This window comes from Mytilus californianus, unplaced genomic scaffold, assembly GCF_021869535.1.
Source record: "Mytilus californianus isolate M0D057914Y unplaced genomic scaffold, xbMytCali1.0.p SCAF_4, whole genome shotgun sequence".
Lineage (NCBI taxonomy): Eukaryota > Metazoa > Mollusca > Bivalvia > Mytilida > Mytilidae > Mytilus > Mytilus californianus.
The window spans coordinates 115,764,757-115,785,290 of record NW_026262690.1 but is presented as its reverse complement, the minus strand read 5'-3'; the positions used below and the strand labels follow the sequence as shown (position 1 = coordinate 115,785,290).

At 33.1% G+C, this 20,534-nt stretch overlaps 2 long non-coding RNA genes across 2 annotated transcripts in view; both read right to left on the bottom strand.

The window, feature by feature from the left end:
* Positions 1-20,532, bottom strand: part of LOC127699151 (uncharacterized) — a 29,175-nt gene extending 8,643 nt beyond the window's left edge. The window contains exons 1-4 of the long non-coding RNA XR_007981092.1: positions 20,396-20,532; positions 4,538-4,562; positions 3,624-3,677; positions 767-841 (exon numbers count right to left, since the gene is read on the bottom strand). This is a non-coding gene — a long non-coding RNA (uncharacterized LOC127699151). The remainder of the gene's footprint in view (positions 1-766; positions 842-3,623; positions 3,678-4,537; positions 4,563-20,395) is intronic.
* Positions 8,122-9,094, bottom strand: LOC127699159 (uncharacterized). Its single transcript, XR_007981104.1, has 2 exons — positions 8,948-9,094; positions 8,122-8,786 (listed from the first exon to the last, which is right to left on the bottom strand). It is a non-coding gene; the product is annotated as an uncharacterized LOC127699159 (long non-coding RNA).
* Positions 20,533-20,534: the final 2 nt, after the last annotated feature.

The window sequence follows — 20,534 nt, the reverse complement described above, 5'->3', positions numbered from 1 at the left end:
TTAATATAGAAAATAATGTGTTTTATCATATTTACGGCTGTATTTTCTAAAAAACACATTTTTTTTGTTTGATTCATTTTTTTCAACTTTGCCACACAAGGGGAGATAGCTCAGATAGTAGGGGAGATAACCCAGATAAAGTAATTTTTATAACAGAAAATGTTGTGAATTTACCTATTTTAATATATAGCAAGAAAACAAGTCCGGTGACCCCATTTTTTCTTTTTTTTTTATCTGAAAGCATGTTATAAGAGCTATATTTTCAGTGTTCTCACATTTTATCTTAAAATTCTATGGTGTAGTTTCCTTTTTATCATACAAAATTGGGTTTTTCATGTATAATCTATACAAAATCTGACAATTTTGCACAACCTGTTGCGTGAGAAAAAGCCCGATGACCAATACTTTTTATTATATTTTGGACAAAAGCATGATAAAAACTATATTTTTACAAATTATTAAAAAATTCTATAGATTTTAATTAAGACCCCCTATAAACCATAAATGAACTTCAAATAATACAACTCTTTTGTTGCTTTGACATGATATAAATGGAAACCTCTAAAATGATACCTCCAACGAGAGGTCACCTCAATTATAAGGCAACTTTTTCTTTGCAGCAAGGGCAGCCTTATAATGCATATATGATTTTCAAAATGATCTTGAAGTTGAGGTATTCCCCTCTCTACTTCATTTAACTGCAGGGATGGAAATTAAAATTTTAAATATTTTTGGTGGCCCCTTTTTTATGATCAAGTAAAAGTACCTTCTTGCTGTGTATAAGCTTTCCAGCAACCTCAACTTCAAAAAAGCCAGTTACAGTTGGTGTTCCTTCTCCGGTCTAAAAAAAACAAAAATAAACATGTTTAACTCTTATTCTTTTAACTGCTGTAGAAATCAATAATTAGCTGCCTATAAAATTATAAAATGTAATATAAACTGTGAGGTTAAAAATTTATATGTGTGGGTATAGTCAACTTTTGGAAAATAATTGAAAGGTTACAATACAGAAAGTCACAAAATTTATAGGACAAACATTCACAATTAATTCAAATTCGTTTCAATATATGTAAGAAAAGATGTTGAAAAATTTGCTTTATAAGATAAATAGGAAATTGTACAATAGCTCTGTTAATTGAAGATTCCTAAAAGTTTTATCACACAAAGGATATATTTCTTGACACTAAAAAGCCATTTCAAAAGTTTCTTTTGTAAACAACTCTTTCATCATTATTAAACTTGACAATACAATATGTTTGCAAAGTTGTTTAAAATATTTGTTACATGTAAAGTAAGACACAATTTTTTTTAAATTGTCTTATGTTAATCATAGAAAAAATTGTGTTAAAACTGAATTGTGAAATTTTTTCTTGTGAATTTTCGTCTGTGAATTTCCGTCTTGCAAATCTCTGATAACTCATTGATGATTTATTGATTGATCTATCTTTAGATGATGATGGGTGGCTGTTCAATATCTAGTGGCAAAATAAATGCATATTCAGGACGAGATTATGTTAATGTGATATGAATATGAATACTACACTGGCAAACTGAGCTGGATTTTAATGCTAATTCACATGGTAAGTTTGCAGGAAGACATGTCACACTACCCGGTCACATCATTCCAACTCTGGGCCGACTAGTCTTTGCTCTTACTCCTAAATGCTGTACACTTAGTGGAGAAGCAGCAAATACTGATTTTCAAGTCTTAGGTTTGATCCAACCTCCTGCACTTAAGGTGAGCACGCTACACAAGACCTACAAGGTGATCTATCTTGAGAAGTTCATTGTAATAATTACATGTGTATTCAAGTATAGAGACCCTGAATGATATTAAACTTATTCTGTATTGTGTAAGCAGGATAAAGAAAATGCAAACTCACAGTAAGCAGGATAAAGAAAATGAAAACTCACAGTAAGCAGGATTAAGAAAATGCAAACTCACAGTAAGCAGGATAAAGAAAATGCAAACTCACAGTAAGCAGAATAAAGAAAATGCAAACTCACAGTAAGCAGGATTAAGAAAATGCAAACTCACAGTAAGCAGAATAAAGAAAATGCAAACTCACAGTAAGCAGGATTAAGAAAATGCAAACTCACAGTAAGCAGGATTTAGAAAATGCAAATTCTAACTATACTATAGGTAAGAACTTTCAGGAAGATGTGTCACCTTATAAGGGCAAAGCATTCTAATTACAAGCTAACTAGCCTTTGATGTTTTAATGTATTTCCTAAATTTATGGAATATTGCTTAGCAGTAAAGCAGCAAGTGTGAATATAATAGTTATATGAAATTTCATTGGATTTTTGTCTCATGTATTTGAAACAAACAAGTCCTGCTCATTTGATAAAAAAAGAGTAAGCTTGGTGCTGATGGACCCAAAATAGCTGCTGCAGTGGTTTTTTTAATGTGCAGGAAGCATACCACCCGACCAACATGGGCATTCTGACTTTGATCCCCCATTCAGACAAGACCTGGATATGTGTTTATATGGCAAAACAGACTCCCCCTCCACACAAGTCTAACTGCTGGCTGGACCATATTGCTAATTATGTCAGTCTCCCTTAGAATAAACAAGCTTTGAGTATCAACTAAAGCAAAATTTATACTTTAAGGGTGACCTTCATTTTGCCATGCTGATTTTGTAAATGCCTCAATGATAAAACTTTGTGTCTATGTCTGTTTATATTTAAATCCTACCTTTTTAAAGTTTCAAGTGTCTGTATATCTTACATGGGTCAATATGTGCAATTCTTTTCAGGTAGGTGGTAAATAGTATTGATTTCTTCAGTTCCTCTGTTCATATCTTACGACTTAGATATATGTATGATGACTCGTTTCAAAGCGGAGAAATTTTCGCATATGCAGGTTCAATTTTGGGGGTACCATGTGATACTAATTTTTCTGCAATTTATCAAGCCCTGAATGGCCATCTGTGTTAAAAATAGCTTCTGGGATATTGACCCATTTTATTACAAAATTTATTTAAATTTCTGAATTTATCAGTCTTTTCCATGAACTTTAGTTGGGTATTAGGACTCAAATATACATTAAAATATATCTATATCTTTAGTATAGTATTTACATACATGCCAACATTTCAAAATCTCCATAGGGACCTAATGCATACCTATACATGTCATTAGTGTACTTAATTAGAACATCTATGGTTTTGAATGAGTATGCATGTACTTAAATGTAGTTTTTACTATTCTGAATGCCTATTTTAAAGTATTTAGTCTAAATAATTAAGTTTTATAAGGGTCGGGTCAACATCTCTTAAGGGGGATATCCCTCAGAAAGCGGGAAAGTTGGCAGGTCTATATTTACAATCAAAAACTGAAATTGATCATAATTCCTTCCAACTGACTACTGTTTTTGTTTTTGGCATAAGCCATTCTGTGTATAATAGTAAGAAAACAGCTTACAATTTAGTTAAATCTTTCAATTTTTTTAAAGACAGACCTACACTCAGAGTAATAGATATTGGTTCAAGCTTGTAATTAATATTATATTTGTTATGTCTTAAACCAAAGTATAAGTTATAATTTTTTTATGAAAATGATAATTAATCAAACTGTATAACAAATAAATAAAACTATTTGTTTAATGATGAACTTACAATTGCTACCTGTCCTGGATATGATCGCTCAAGCTCCGTCTTTAACTTACGGAACTGAAAAAAACCTTAAACATTAATGGTCATACAGAAGAGAACAAATCAAAATTAAACAGCAGTTGTAATATGAAAGACATATTTAAGTAGTGATCTAGTTTTTCGTCAATCTTTATAAAAGATCATTGTTTTTTTCATAAAATGGACAATGCATGATGGCAGAGGGGAACATACTCAAAGCAATTTTCTTAGGGCAAATGCAACATTTACATTCAAAGTCTTGGATAGTCAACTTTATTTGTATCTTATAAAATTTAATATTTTCTAACCACCAAGAAATATAAAAAATTTACAATGTATGTTTGTATAAAACATGTAAAAATCTATGGCCATATTTCTTTAAATCTTTAACAAAACACACGGCCCTATGTTGACCTATAATTCTGGAATCCATATATTATTTGGATATGTATCTCATTGGCAGTCATACCACATCTCCTTATGTACAACTAATTTCATTTTACATTGAAATTCTATTTTTTTTTCTTACCAATGTACAGCTCAACAATACATTTTCAGTCTTTTAAAAGAAAGTGTCTTTCACTATATCAAAATGTTCTTATCAAGCAGTTTTAGAGTAAATTAAGTGTGTAAAATGTTTTAATTGTTAGATAAAACTTTTTTTTCAGGGGAAATAAATCCACATGAATTTATAGGACCATAACTATATTATCATTTGAAATATCCTGGTGTCATATCTTCAGTAGGCTGAACAATATATGGAACTATGCAGAGCTTGTCCTTGGTTGGAGACTACCCTGTATTGTTCCCTTAAATTTCATTATGGTGAACTTGTGTTGTTAGTCTAATGTCTCATTGACATATACATTTGTATTCCAAATCCATTTATTCATATATACCTTGGGTTCATATCCTCATGCTCCTCTGTAAAAGAAAAAAAATATCTTCAATTGATGCCATGATAAAATGAATGTTGGCTTCCCCTAACAGGTGGAAATTATTAAGGCCTGGCAGGCAGGATTTTTTTTATTCTACTTCATTTTTTTTTTAATCTGTTGTGCTCTACAGATAATGTTGCTGTTAACCTGACAGTACATGATCAGTCTTGTTTTCCATTCTATATTGTGGTATAAGCTATGTGAAACTAAAGGAAGGATAATTGAGCAATGTTGATACACTTTTAAGAGATAATCAGACAATTTTGAAATGCATCATTGAAAATTGTTAAAGGATACCTGAGCAACACTTTTTTTTCATCTGCAAAAAGAAAAAAGAAACTAGATATGGACAATGCCCCCTCTGATCTGCCATATGCATGAGTATACATGTAGTTCCACATACTTTAAATTTGACAAACAGTGATGTTTAAGTACAACTTGAAATTGTTGCGTTGTCTGTAAGACACAAATGATGCCCCCGCCTCGCCATAAGAAATTATAAATTTAACACTATGTATGATGATCTTTTCTGAACGTCTACACTTGCAGGAAGGAATGTCCAGCCAAAAGGTTTCAACTTTCCAGTTTTAGTAATCACCAAGTTCAACTTTCAAATTTCAGTGGTCACCAGGTTCCACTTCCCCGTACTGATGAAATATTTGTCATTAATCCTAAAAAAAACTTATTTATTGCATTAGGGACATTAAACTTTAGTAGTACAACCCATGTTTTTAATTATATAGCAAGTTAGTGAGAAGGAAATGAAGTCCAAGTATGTGTATTTGTGAATATCTAACATCCCCCTTTCTGACTTTTAGTACAAAAAAATGATCAAGTCCAAATACCTAACATTTTCAGAATATTTCAAAAAAATCAAAATCCTGTAAACATGCACACCTTTATTATGTGTACAAACACCAACAAAATATTAAAGCTGTAGTTCAAAAACTGTAGGAGGAGAGAGCCAGACAAAACATGATCTCTTTATGCAGCTAGTACCAATAAATGACTAAGTCCAAATACCTAACATTTTGAGAATATTTGAAAAAAATTAAAATCCTGTGGAAATGCACACCTTTATTATGTGTAGAAACATCCTACAAAATTTTAAAGCTGTAGCTCAAATACTGTAGGAGGAGATAGCCGGACAAAACATGTATCTATATCTGGACGAACAAACGAACAAACAGACGAACAGGGGTAAATTAATATCCCCCCCCACCCCCAACATTTCGTCATGGGGGCATAAAAAAAGAATTAACAGACCCAGCAGGGTTAGGGAAAACAAACAATCATTTGTCATGGCCTACAGAACCTTTGTGAGTACGCTCACAAAGTCCAACGCCCCACATTGTCACTAGGCAAACAAAATCTTAACTCCTACAAAAATTAACTGATAAAAGTTTGTTGTGGATATGCACATCTACATGTTATGTCCTTCTTATCTATAAAGTTTCATGAAATTCTGTTCTGTGGTTTCAGAAACGTTGCAGTAGTATATTTAGGCCAAACTTCTAATCAAAGGGGCATAACTCCTGGTTAAAAATTTGAATCCTAATTTCCTGTTGAAATGCACATCTACATAATTTGTCCTAACTATCTACAAAGTTTCATAAAATTCTGTTCTGTGGTTTCAAAGGAGTTGCGATGACAAACTGTTGCAGTAGTATATTTAGGCCAAAACTAAAAGTTCAAAGGGGCACAACTCCTAGAAAAAAATTGAATTATAATTTCCTGTCCATATGCACATCTACATAGTATGTCCTTATTATCTACAAAGTTTTATGAAGTTCTGTTTTGTGTGGTTTCAGAGGAGTTGCGATGACAAGAATAAGACACAACGGATGGACGGACAGATGGGTCAAAAACATTATACCCCATGGAACATATAATAATAATAATGATAATTGTTTTAACTGTGAGAGACTAGTGATATAAAATATAAATATACTAAAATACATATGTACACTGATAAGCTTGCGTAAGAGAGATAAAACGAAATCCTCTAACCTTTAAATTAAGTTTTATGGGACACATAATCCGTTCTTATACTTTACAATTATATTTCTTTTGCTTTCTTCTTTTGGAAAGGTTGTATCATTTCTTAATAGTAAAAGTCCCTAAATAGAATTTGAACTAAACCCCAAACATCTTGTTTTTTAGGCTGCATAATTAAAGAAAAAATATTATTATAAATTATTATTTTATTTCTTGTGACAAATAAAAATTGACTATATAAAGAAAAAAACAACACATATATAAATTTAAGACTTACAGTGAAACTAATAAAAATAAAACAAAACAAGTGAAACTGTGAGCTACTGCTCACTAATGATACCCCCGCCCAAGTACTTGACGGTAAACAGGAAGTTGTTGAGTGATGAATCTGAAAACGCACCACACGGTATAGTTGACTTATATAAACCCTGAAACCAAATTTCAGAAATCCTTGTAGTGTAGTTCCTGAGAAAGATGCGACAAAAAATAGTCATGGGACGGACGGAAGACTGACGACGGATGGCTGGATGGACGGACGGACAGACAGAGATAAAACAGTATACCCCAGTTTTTTAAAGCGGGGGTATAAAAATGGAACACATATGCCAATTCTCCTGTCCTTAGTTCTAATGACTTTCTTTTATATAGGATTCTAGTTTAATAACTTCAGATAGTGTTGATGACCAATAAAATTTAGGTTATAGTTTTGTATTTCAATAAAATAAATAGCTCTTGATTCATATATAACATTAACCACAGCTGGAAATTTTAAACATCAAGGAAAAGATTTAATAAAATTCAGAGATGAAACAAATGTTTTGCAATGTCATTAAAGTATACCATAAATGGGAAAAGATTTACTTAAATGATCCATATGCAAATGGATAGGTATGCAGTAAATGTTTTTGATAAAGATCTTTCTCTATCAACTATTCAAAAAATTGTTCAAATTACACCGAGCTGCATTGTCAAATTGTGAGGTAATCTTTAAATATAGTAAAATAATCAATCCTACCCAATTTTGGTATTCATCAGGTTTTTTACTTAAAAAATTGCAAAATATAAAGTTTTTCTGCACTTGACATGCTTGATAGAAATAAAAAATAATTTCTAAAAGAATAAAGAGCTGCTCCACAAGCACATAATACGCCTGTCGCTTTTTCAAAGAATAAAGTTTCATAACTACTCAATGTTGTATCAGAATTTTATAATAAAATGCTCCGCTGGGGCACAGCTTCATACGACCGCAGAGGTCGAACCCTGAACAGTTGGGGCAAGTATGGACACAACATTCAAGCTTGATACAGCACTGAATTTGGATTGTAATTAAATATTTGACACAGCATAGGTTTCTGACACAGAATGAATGTGGTCTAAGAACTTAAAAATTTTTAATTTACCTATTCAAACCATATCATTATTATTTGCTTTTATATATAAATCTGAAATAACCAATTTCAAATGGAAAATTTTAAAGAAAAAAAAGGAAAAAAAATCCCCCCCCTCAAATTTTTTGAACCCCCTTATGATTCTTCACCCCCAAACTCAATCCTAGCCTTCCCTTTGTGGTATGGTACCTTGCAGTACAATTTCAGAGAGATCCATACACTTGAACACAAGTTATTGTCTGGAAACTAGAAAAATGCTTGTTTTTTGGCACATTTTTGGCCCCAAATTCCTAAACGTTTAGGGCAATTACCCCCAAACTCAAACCCAGCTTTCCCTTTGTGATATGGAACCTTGTAGTACAATTTCATAAAGATCCATACACTTACACACAAGTTATTGTTCTGAAACTAGAAAAATGCTTGGTTTTTTGCCCCTTTATGGCCCCTAATTCCTAAAATTTTGAGGCAATTACCCCCAAAATTAATCCCAGCCTTCCCTTTGTGGTATGGTACCTTGCAGTACAATTTCAGAGAGATCCATACACTTGAACACAAGTTATTGTCTGGAAACTAGAAAAATGCTTATTTTTGGCCCCTAATTCCTAAACGTTTTGGGCAATTACCCCCAAACTCAATCCCAGCCTTCCCTTTGTGATATGGAACCTTGTAGTACAATTTCAAAAAGATCCATACACATACACACAAGTTGTTGTCATGAAACTAGAAAACTGCTTGTTTTTTGCCCCTTTTTGGCCCCTAATTCCTAAAATTTGGAGGCAATTACCCCCAAAATCAATCCCAGCATTCCCTTTGTGATATGGAACCTTGTGGTCCAATGTCAGAGAGATCCATACACTTACACACAAGTTATTGTCATGAAACTAGAAAAATGCTTGTTTTTTGCCCCTTTTTGGCCCCTAATTCCTAAAATTTGGAGGCAATTACCCCCAAGATCAATCCCAGCATTCCCTTTGTGATATGGAACCTTGTGGTACAATGTCAGAGAGATCCATACACTAACACACAAGTTATGTCTGGAAGTTACAAAAATGCTTATTTTTGGCCCCTTTTTGGCCCCTAATTCCTTAACAGTTGGTACCATAACCCCCAAAATCAATCCCCACCTTCCTTTTGTGGGCTTGAACCTAATGGTAAAATTTCATAAAGATCCATTCACTTTAACTAAAGTTAGAGTGCGAAAACCAATGTGTCTTCGGACGACAACGACAACGAAGACGACGACGACGAGGACGACAACGACGCCAACGTCATACCAATATACGATTTTGCGGTCGTATAAAAAACTAAAGGAAGGTTATCTTAATAGATATAAACCAGTCATCATTGCTCAAATCACTTTTGAGTTATTGTCTGAAAACTGGAAAATCCCCCTTTTTGTCAAGCCTGCAACTTATGTCGCAAAAGCGAGACATAGCGATCCTACATTCTGTCGTTGGCAGCGTCCACAAATATTCACTCTGTGGTTAAAGTTTTTGAAACTTATAAATGGACTTAGTTTTAATTTTCTGCCAGTTAACATAACATTCACTCTGTGGTTATTTTAAAATTTTAATAACTTTTTTAAACTATACTGGATTTCTACCAAACTTGGACAGAAGCTTGTTTATGATCAAAAGCTAGTATCTAGAAGGAAATTTTGTAAAAATATATTTCTTGTTTTTCCGTATATTACTTATAAATGGACTTAGTTTTTCTGCCAGTTAACATTACATTCACTCTGTAGTTAAAGTTTTTAAAATTTTAATAGCTTTCTTAAACTATCCTGGATTTCTAACAAACTTGGACAGAAGCTTGTTTATGATCAAAAGCTAGTATCTAGAAGGAAATTTTGTAAAAATATATTTCCTGTTTTTCTGTATATTACTTATAAATGGACTTAGTTTTTCTTCCAGTTAACATTACATACAGTCTGTAGTTAAAGTTTTTAAAACATTTATTAGATTCATAAACCATTCTGGATTTTTACCAAACTTGGACAGAAGCTTCTTAAAATCAAAAGATAGTATAGATCTATAAGAAAATTTTTAATAATTTTTTCCCCATTTTTGTTGAGACTGTGACTAGCAGCAAAAGTAGGCGAGACACTGGGTTCCGTGGAACCCTTTCAAATTTTTTAATGAATAAAACCCCATAACTCAGAAACGTAGAATCTAAAATTTATAAAAATCGAAAGGGAGCTCACGTCAATAGATATAAACAATTCACCAAAGTTTCATAAAAACTGCTCAAAGCGTTTTTGATTTATTGTCCGAAAACTGGAAAATTTTATTTTATCACCTTGCACTTTCACGACTTGACTGTGGTTTTCTACAGCAGTTTGTTCAAATTTCTGACCAGTTGAACAGTTTGGTTTTATAAAACAAATTGCAATTTGGTCAGAATTTTGAATAAATTGCAATTGGAGGAGAGCAACATTAACAGTCAAGTCACAGTAAGATCTATTTATTCTTGGAGAGAAAAAAATTGTGCCTTCAAAATTATTTCACCAAAGGTTATAATATAAAATGTTCATGTACTGATTTTGTGTCATGGATGGATACCCCATATCCTTTGTTTTTTTTTTTATAACCTTGACACATATAATATGTCCTTCATTGAAAACTAAGTGGTCTCTTGCAAACTTCTTCATTTACCATAAAATTGAGAATGGAAATGGGGAATGTGTCAAAGAGACAACAACCCGACCATAGAACAGACAATAGCAGAAGGTCACCAACAGGTCTTCAATGCAGCGAGAAATTCCCGCACCCGGAGGTGTCCTTCATGTATTGATAAAAAGATATGTGGAATTTTTTAGTTTAATTCAATAACTGAGTAATTAAGTAAATTAAGTCCAGTTAAAATAATGTCACTACTGGTCAAAGACCATGCAGTTACCATCAGAAATTCAGAGTTTTTCTCAATTTTTTTTTATCAGGAACACTTTCAGATATTCATTTTGTCTAAAAACAGTAAGTTTTCCAAAATCAATGACGTCATGTCCCCACACTATATCTTCCCACGGTATGTTCAATTTACAGAAAATTCAACATTTCCCTATCTTAATAGGATTAAACAAAACGGAGTGTTTACAAATAAAGTAAGAATTTTTGTCTGAAGATATCAACAGTCTTTTGTTTTTACGCAATGCTCCGTTATTGAACAAAATGACAGGTGACTGTATCTGACAGTTTACCTTAACTGACAGTGACTGGTTCTCGACCAGTAGCGCTTTCATGTCTTTTTGGCAATCTTCAGCTATTCATGCAGGCAATGATTTAAAGATTGATGTCCTTAACTACTAAAATGGTAAGAGGAGATAAATCCAACGTATTCACATAGATCTTTTAACACTCTTATAAAGTGTGCTTCTTTTTAGCGTTTTTGTATAAATTAGAGTTTTGTTAACAGGAAGACTTCAATCTTAAATTTTCCACTACTGCACCCTCACATTTCCAGATGTTGCTCACATCTTGTATTATTATGTCAGATTCCTAATATATTGTCTATGGATACAGACTTGTTCACAATTATAAGGGCACAAAGTCCCCTATTAGGATAGAAAAATCAATAAAAAAAAAATTAAAAAAATTCAAGAAAATTTCCTGAAATTTTCATTCTACTAATGAACTCAAAATCATTCACTTTTTTATTTTCAGACTTTTTTATTTTCCCGCATCTGCGCAGAAATCTTTTCCAGTATCATTTAGGCTCGGGATTTGAGTAAAATGTTATGGGGACGTACGTTATAACAGTAAGCAATTGAATAAAATTACTAAAAATAAAAATAAAAAATCAATATACAAATAAAATCAAAATCGTACATGTGTTTTCAAATTTTTTCAGTTGCATTTGCCTCTGGCGGACGCTGCAAGTCATACCATTTCCCGCAAATTCCTATGTATGATTACCAAAAAGAATATGGACGACAACACAATAACAATAAAATGTGTATCCTTTTCATGTCAGAAATTACGATTCTGATATGATAAAAAAAACCCTTACCTGATGAAAGCGTTTCATTGTTTACATTGCAAAGCAAATGTCGAAATGACGTCACAACTTAATTTCTTAATAAAAGGACCAACATCGGAAACGTTGCATTATTTCCGTTTCTCTTTCAAAAGATTCTGTTCAGTTAAATTATTCCTTGAGTTCTCTTGGGAAACTCGCCGCTCAGGCAGACTTCTGTATCTGTACAAAGATCACGGTGATAATTTGTCTGGTATCCACTTACATACAAGCGAAATGTGCAGAATAGATGGTAAAAACATTAGAATTAAGAAAAAATATGACAAATTAAAAAGTAAAATATAGAGAATAACAGGGCACTCAAAGATAAAATGAAAATGGGGCATTCAAATACAAAGAAAATGGGGCACTCAAATATAAAGAATGGAAAATAATGGAGACTCAAACATAAAGAAAAGAGACCCTTTTATTTTCATAATTTTTTTTAAAATTAACTCACAGAACAACTTTCAATGAGAATAAGAAATCAGTATTGTATGACATAAAAAAAATTTAATCGCAGAAAATTAACAAAAAAAAATACATTTCATTGTTTTAAACAAATAATAGTGCACAAGACACAACATAGAAAACTAAAGACTAAGCAACACAAACCCCACCAAAAACTAGGGGTGATCTCAGTATTAATTTGTTTATTGGTTGATTGATTGATTGGCTGATTAATTGGTTGGTTGGTTTGTTGATTAATTAAACACGTTGGATAGAGTCTCTTGAAACAAGCGAAAAAGAAACAAATGAGATCTTGGACCCCGTAGTAAACACACGAGATAGAAACATGCATGCAATGAATGATCAGTGATCTGGAAGGATTTTTTCTCTCCAAAAAAGTTAATTCAATGGGCCATTTTTAGAATTAATGGGCCATGTTGTCAAATGAGTGGGCCATTCGTTTACAACAAAAATTCAAAAAAAAATTTAAAAAGTGTATGTTTCAGCCAAGAGGTGTAGTGGAACTAACCTGTTTGATTCTAATTGATATCATGGATATTGTTCCTTTGCTTTTGTAATTTTAATTTCAATGAATAACTTTCTTCCAAACCAGGCAATATTTACGAGAACCTTTATTTACAATGTTAAAACTGATACCGTTGCCTTGTTCATGTTCATTGTTTTTTTACATTAAATTTTGGTCTTCATCGATTGCCATACTTTATTCCAGACGTTCCGTATTAGAGCACGTTTCAGACATTTTCTCTCCACTTCTTGTATTATTATTACTTCATCACAATGACAAGAATAACAGGAGAGAGTAACGTTGATTGATAAGACTAAACAACAATTCGCTGATGGCATGTTAACAAAATGTACAAACGAGCCAAAGACCAAAAAATTGACAAGGACAGATAAGCGTCTTTTATGGAGACAAAAACTGCATTATAAAAAGGCCTTTTGGGTTTTCAATCGCAAGTTTACTTTAAAGATTATAATTTGAGAAAATTTTTCATCTGTACTAGCCAAGTTTCACAAATTTAAAGTTGTTTATAAAATTTATATCATATTTATATTTTATGGATGATGGTTAATTACGTTTTTTTGGGTAATCAGTTAAACCGCATGTTGCTATTATTACCCAAATTGTTTATCTATGTACATGTTATATTAATCATAAAATAATGTTTAATGAATGTTTATGTCTAAAATTATGTATATACATACTTGTCTACCATTTTCTTGTTTGTAATTGATATGCCCTTACGGGCCCTTTAATTAGGAAATAAAATGGTTTGATTTGATTTGATTTGATTACCATATGAAAACGCCGAGACGTCCCAAAAATAGGTGGTGCTCCTATAATTGGAGGGAACACAACATAGTTATGTACACACATATGGCGACACGAAACATGATTGGAAATCCATTTTACGATATCTAAACGTTAAGATATGAAGTGAAAAATATCGCGCGCCACATGGGGGCTTACATTTGTCACTATATGCACCATTTCTGGTCAAAAAGCCCAATTGGCGCATGGCGATCCACCTTCCCGATCACTGAATGATTGATTGATTGATAGATTGATTGGTTGGTTGATTGATTGATTAATTGATTGATTGATTAAACACGATGGTTAGGGTCTCTTCGCACAAGCGAAAAAAAAACAAATGTGGCGTTGGAACCCGTATTAAACACATTAGACGGAAACATGCATGCAATGAATGATTGATTGATTGATTGATTAATTAAATACGTTGGATAGGGTCTCTTGACACAAGCGAAAAAGAAACAAATGAGACGGAAACATGCATGTAACGATTGATTGATTGATTGGTTTATTGATTAATTGGTTGGTTGGTTGATTGATTGGTTGATTAAACATGTGGGATAGGGTCTCTTGAAACAAACGAAAAAAAGAAACAAAGGAGATCTTGGACCCCGTATTAAACACATGAGACGGAAACATGCATGCAATGAATGATTGATTGATTGGTTAGTTGGTTTATTGATTGATTGATTGATTGATTGGTTGATTGATTGGTTGGTTGGTTAATTTAACATGTGGGATATGGGCGCTTACATTTGTCACTATATGCACCATTTCTGGTCAAAAAGCGCAATTGGCGCATGGCGATCGACTTCCCGATCACTGAATGATTGATTGATTGATAGATTGGTTGATTGGTTGGTTTGTTGATTGATTGATTAATTGATTGATTGATTTAACACGTTGGTAAGGGTCTCTTCGCACAAGCGAAAAAGAAACAAATGTGACCTTGGACCCCGTATTAAACACATGAGACGGAAACATGCATGCAATGAATGATTGATTGATTGACTGATTGATTGGTTGGTTGATTGATTTGTTGGTTGGTTGATTGATTAATTAAATACGTTGGATAGGGTCTCCTGACACAAGCGAAAAAGAATCGAATGAGACGGAAACATGCATGTAACGATTGATTGGTTGATTGATTGATTGGTTTATTAAACATGTGGGATAGGGTCTCTTGAAACAAGCGAAAAAGAAACAAAGGAGATCTTGGACCCCGTATTAAACACATGAGACTGAAACATGCATGCAATGAATGATTGATTGATTGGTTAGTTGGTTTATTGATTGATTGATTGGTTGGTTGATTGATTGGTTGGTTGGTTAATTTAACATGTGGGATATGGTCTCTTCAAACAAGCGAAAAAGAAACAAATGACATCTTGGACCTCGTATTAAACACATGAGATGGAAACAAGCATGCAATGAATGATTGATTGGTTAGTTGGTGGATGGATGGATGGATGGATGGATGGATGGATTGACTGATTGATTGATTGATTGATTTAGTTGGTTGGTTGGTTAATTTAGCAAGTGGGATATGGTCTCTTAAAACAAGCGAAAAAGAAACAAATGACATCTTGGACCCCATATTAAACACGAGACAGAAACATGCATGCATGCAATGACTGATTGATTGATTGGTTGGTTGATTGGTTGATTGATAGATTGATTGGTTGGTTGATTGATTAATTAAACATGTGGGAAAGGGTCTCTAGAAACAAGCGGGAAAAAAAAACAAATGAGATCTTGGACCCCATATTAAACACATGAGACGGAAACATGCATGCAATGATTGACTGATTGATTGTTTGATTGATTGATTGGCTGGTTGGTTGGTTGGTTAGTTAGTTAGTTGATTAAACACATGGAACCGAGCCCCTAGGATCATGCAAAAACTTACGGTTTATGACATTCCTCTGCATACCAAGAAAGTAAAATATTCAAGGGGAGATAACCCCTATAAGAAGTCAATGGATTGCTTCGGTTAATATTATTTAAAGTTGCGACATGTGACAAGGAACATTTAAAAAAAAACATTTGTCGCTAACTCTTACATGTCTTATAGTTTATGAAAAGTAGCAATAACAATGTTTTTTGTAATAGGGGAAATAACTCTTATAAGGTAAATAGTACACTTTGGTGCCACTACCACAAGGAAGCTTTTATTAACCCGATACTTGGTACAAAAGATCATTTTGATATGAAGGAAGAAAGGAAAGACCTTGATGAGAAGTAAAAAGTGAATTCAACTTCACATCATCAAATCTTATAGTAAGAAGTGAGAAATTTGTGTTGTACCGCGATGCAGTGAACATGGTGAAGAAACAATGAAAAACAATCAGAAATTTTAAAGAAAAGTTTTATGTTATCACCTGCTACATTCACTGTAGACACTTGCAAACCCATGGCCATTTCTCAATTGCCATGCATCCGAAGGAGATATGATGTAAATTGAATTATACAACCTACGATCAGTGCTTAAAGTCTGAAGCAAAAAAATAAGATACTTTCTTTACCACTGTAAGTGTTTCTTCTCTATGTAGAAACAGAAACTGTAACTACTTATGCCCATTTCTATACTTTTGTATAGTGGGGCGTTTTTCAGATGTTAAAACAATGTAAAGGAGATGTTGTGTAATTGGCAATGAGACCACTATCGATTAAAGTTCAAATGAAGTTGATGTAAACAATTATTGGCCACCGTACAGCCTTTAAAAAAGAGAACAACCCATACTGTATAGTTGGCTATACAAGGCCTTGACATGTTTTTTGTTTGTGGATTTTTTTGGCAGTCGTCAGTTAATTTTACTTTTTTTTCTGTACATTTTAAGAAGATAACTGTTGTCAGCTATTCGTGACATTGAATAGTTGCCTTTCGAGGATATGGTAAAAATCAATAAAGTGGAATTGAACTCTTCGTGACATTTTCTGGAGGTTATCAGATTTAATTGGTACAGAACTTCACCTTCTCTTCCACTTGCCTTTTAACACACCTACTAATAAATATACCTTCTTGACAAGTGTTTTAAAAAAAACTATACTTTTTTTTTTAATTTTACTTCGTGCTACCGTATATATATCGATAAGTTTAAGTAAGCCCTTTTCAACTGATTTTTAATGGGGTTTTTCATACCATGTTATGCATGCTCCTGTTCTAAATTGGAGCCCTTAATTATGCAGTTATTGTTTGTTGCTGTAGTGTATATCATAATTGTTTTTGTTTAAATGATTTGTACCAAAATTAAGCTGATACTTTTTCTCGTTTGAATATTTCTTGTTAATATATTCTATTCATTGAAGACCAAAAATATTTACTGCAGGAGCAGAGTGTGTCACATGCAGACTATAAAAAGCACAGAACTGTTCAAGTTTTCACTAGTTGCAGTCCGCAAGCTTCAATAGCGTTATTGTCTATTGTATTGGTATGTCAGTTATGTCTGGCATCAAGATTTAATAGTACTGCATATCACCTTCCACATTACATATAACTTTAGACTACTTATAATATCAGTGGTTCTAGAAATCTCAGATGTAACCATGCAGTTTGAGAATTTACCCTTCAGGTTGACTTTGCAAGTGTTAGTGCAAATAGTATAACTCATAATTGTTGTATGTCATAAGGTAACTGATGCATAGTAATCTGCCAAGGAGTTAGATACATGTCGTAAAGCAGGCGTGTGTTACATTCAGTTCTTCTCCAGTGCTTATCATTGTGTGCAGGTACAAAAAATGTACATGTACATGATTTAGTCAGTAATTCTGACAGAACAAGGTCTTTGTGTAACCCTTTCCGTTTTGTGTTTTTTACCATTTCAATCTATTGGTCAAAATATAATACCTCTATATTTGAAAATGTATTATATCTTTTAAAAATTAAGGTAAATCAAGGACGTATAACTAACACCTAATATGCGCCCTTGTCACATGTAAATGCAGACACATATATTTTGTACATGTGCATAAAATGTCTTTCTTTCACAGAGACATCCGAAGTCATTTGAAAGATATTAACAAATGTATAACAGTGGTGGATCCAGAACTTTTTGTAAGAGGGGGCCCACTGACTGACCTAAGGGGGGGCTGCTCCAGTCATGCTTCAGTGATTCCCTATATAATCAACCAAATTTTTCCCACAAAAGGGGGCCCGGGCCCCCTGGACCCGCCTATGTATAATGACAAATACAGCTTTACTTCTATATGAATAAATATGATAAAAGGCATTTAATTTAATTTTAACATGTTAATTTCATCAATTAACTATTTAACCTTAGGGGGACCACTCCAGCCATGCTTCAGTGATTCCATATTTGATCAACCCAATTTTACAAACAAAATCCCCCAAAAATATTTACTGCAGGAGCAGAGTGTGTCACATGCAGACTATAAAAAGCACAGAACTGTTCAAGTTTTCACTAGTTGCAGTCCGCAAGCTTCAATAGCGTTATTGTCTATTGTATTGGTATGTCAGTTATGTCTGGCATCAAGATTTAATAGTACTGCATATCACCTTCCACATTACATATAACTTTAGACTACTTATAATATCAGTGGTTCTAGAAATCTCAGATGTAACCATGCAGTTTGAGAATTTATCCTTCAGGTTGACTTTGCAAGTGTTAGTGCAAATAGTATAACTCATAATTGTTGTATGTCATAAGGTAACTGATGCATAGTAATCTGTCAAGGAGTTAGATACATGTCGTAAAGCAGGCGTGTGTTACATTCAGTTCTTCTCCAGTGCTTATCATTGTGTGCAGGTACAAAAAATGTACATGTACATGATTTAGTCAGTAATTCTGACAGAACAAGGTCTTTGTGTAACCCTTTCCGTTTTGTGTTTTTTACCATTTCAATCTATTGGTCAAAATATAATACCTCTATATTTGAAAATGTATTATATCTTTTAAAAATTAAGGTAAATCAAGGACGTATAACTAACATCTAATATGCGCCCTTGTCACATGTAAATGCAGACACATATATTTTGTACATGTGCATAAAATGTCTTTCTTTCACAGAGACATCCGAAGTCATTTGAAAGATATTAACAAATGTATAACAGTGGTGGATCCAGAACTTTTTGTAAGAGGGGGCCCACTGACTGACCTAAGGGGGGGCTGCTCCAGTCATGCTTCAGTGATTCCCTATATAATCAACCAAATTTTTCCCACAAAAGGGGGCCCGGGCCCCCTGGATCCGCCTATGTATAATGACAAATACAGCTTTACTTCTATATGAATAAATATGATAAAAGGCATTTAATTTAATTTTAACATGTTAATTTCATCAATTAACTATTTAACCTTAGGGGGACCACTCCAGCCATGCTTCAGTGATTCCATATTTGATCAACCCAATTTTACAAACAAAATCCCCCCCCCCAACGGATCCGCCTATGCCGGCTATGGTATGTGTTGTAAATGTGTGTATTGGTTATTTCCAAGTAAAGAAATATTGTTATTATTGTATTAAGAGAGTTTATATGAGTTGTCAGAAGTTATTTCTAGTATTTCTAGTATATTGAATGAGTAATTAACGTACGTTTTACTTTATGTTATTAGATGTATCGATTAAGTCATATATGGCGCAAATTTGTCATGTATTATTCAGAACGTTACCGTTGGGTTAATATTGTAATCGTGAACCCAAAAGTGTTCATTTGTGAGCTCTCAACTGGAAGAAATAATATGTCTTGATTGTTTTAGTAACAAAAGTGTATTATTATAAGCATTTTGAGTCGAGGACTTGTATATTTTATGTCAGCGTTTGACGTTATGTTTTTCTTCCTGCTTAGAATATTTACTTCCGGGAATTTCAAATAAATACCAGTGCAACGTCACGTTCGTCAGTCTTTGCTGTGTTTACATTTGGCTTGCAGCAAGGCTCAGCCCGGGGGTTTCTAGAGGTGAGAAGCAGCGCATTTAGCTGTATGCCTCGCAGTTTATATTACAAGTAAGGGTCGTAGTCTAGAGGTAAGAAGCAGCGCAGATAGCTGTATGCCTTGCATTTATTTACGTTGTCATTGTAGAATTTATTTTAAGATGATCCCGTTTGGTCCGTACAAAAATACAAGAGAAAGAATGTTATTTTAGTAGCTCCGCCCCGTATGTAAATTATATTATTGTTGCTCGAATATTGTACATGTATGGAAACATATCGGCTGTTCTAGAAGTTTAATAAAAGTATCATTTTCTACTATTGATTATTTATTCACGCTACCAATGATGAGAGAGAACAGACAACAGATTTGACGGCCGTATTTATTTATCCCTTAGTTTAGTCACAAGTTTTGTGAGTTTATTCGTATTTGCTGCCTTTAAAACTATACAAAAACATAGCAAGAAGCAGAAATTACGACAGTATGAACAAATTCTATCATTTTTTTAATTTATACTCCCATACACGGAATATAGTATAGTATTCTAAAGGTTTTCTGACTTCGTCCCCTTTCACAGGTAACACCTGCCTCATATTAATTACCTGTCTCTCCCACATAACATTCTTTGCACGAGTTGTACATTTTAGTCATTTATCATGTTTATATAATAAAAGTTGAAAAATAAACTATAAGTATAAAAGAAAGACAATCGTGAAATAAAATCAATAAATTGTAAAGATTCGTGTCCTTACCAGTATACTATGTGAATCTTTACTGTCATGTTGATTGCTAACAAACGAAACTAATACAAAAATGTTTTAAAGTATCTATAGATCTTGGCTTGTGTCTCTTTTTACACTTGGTTGATTCAACTAGCGAAACTAGCGAAAC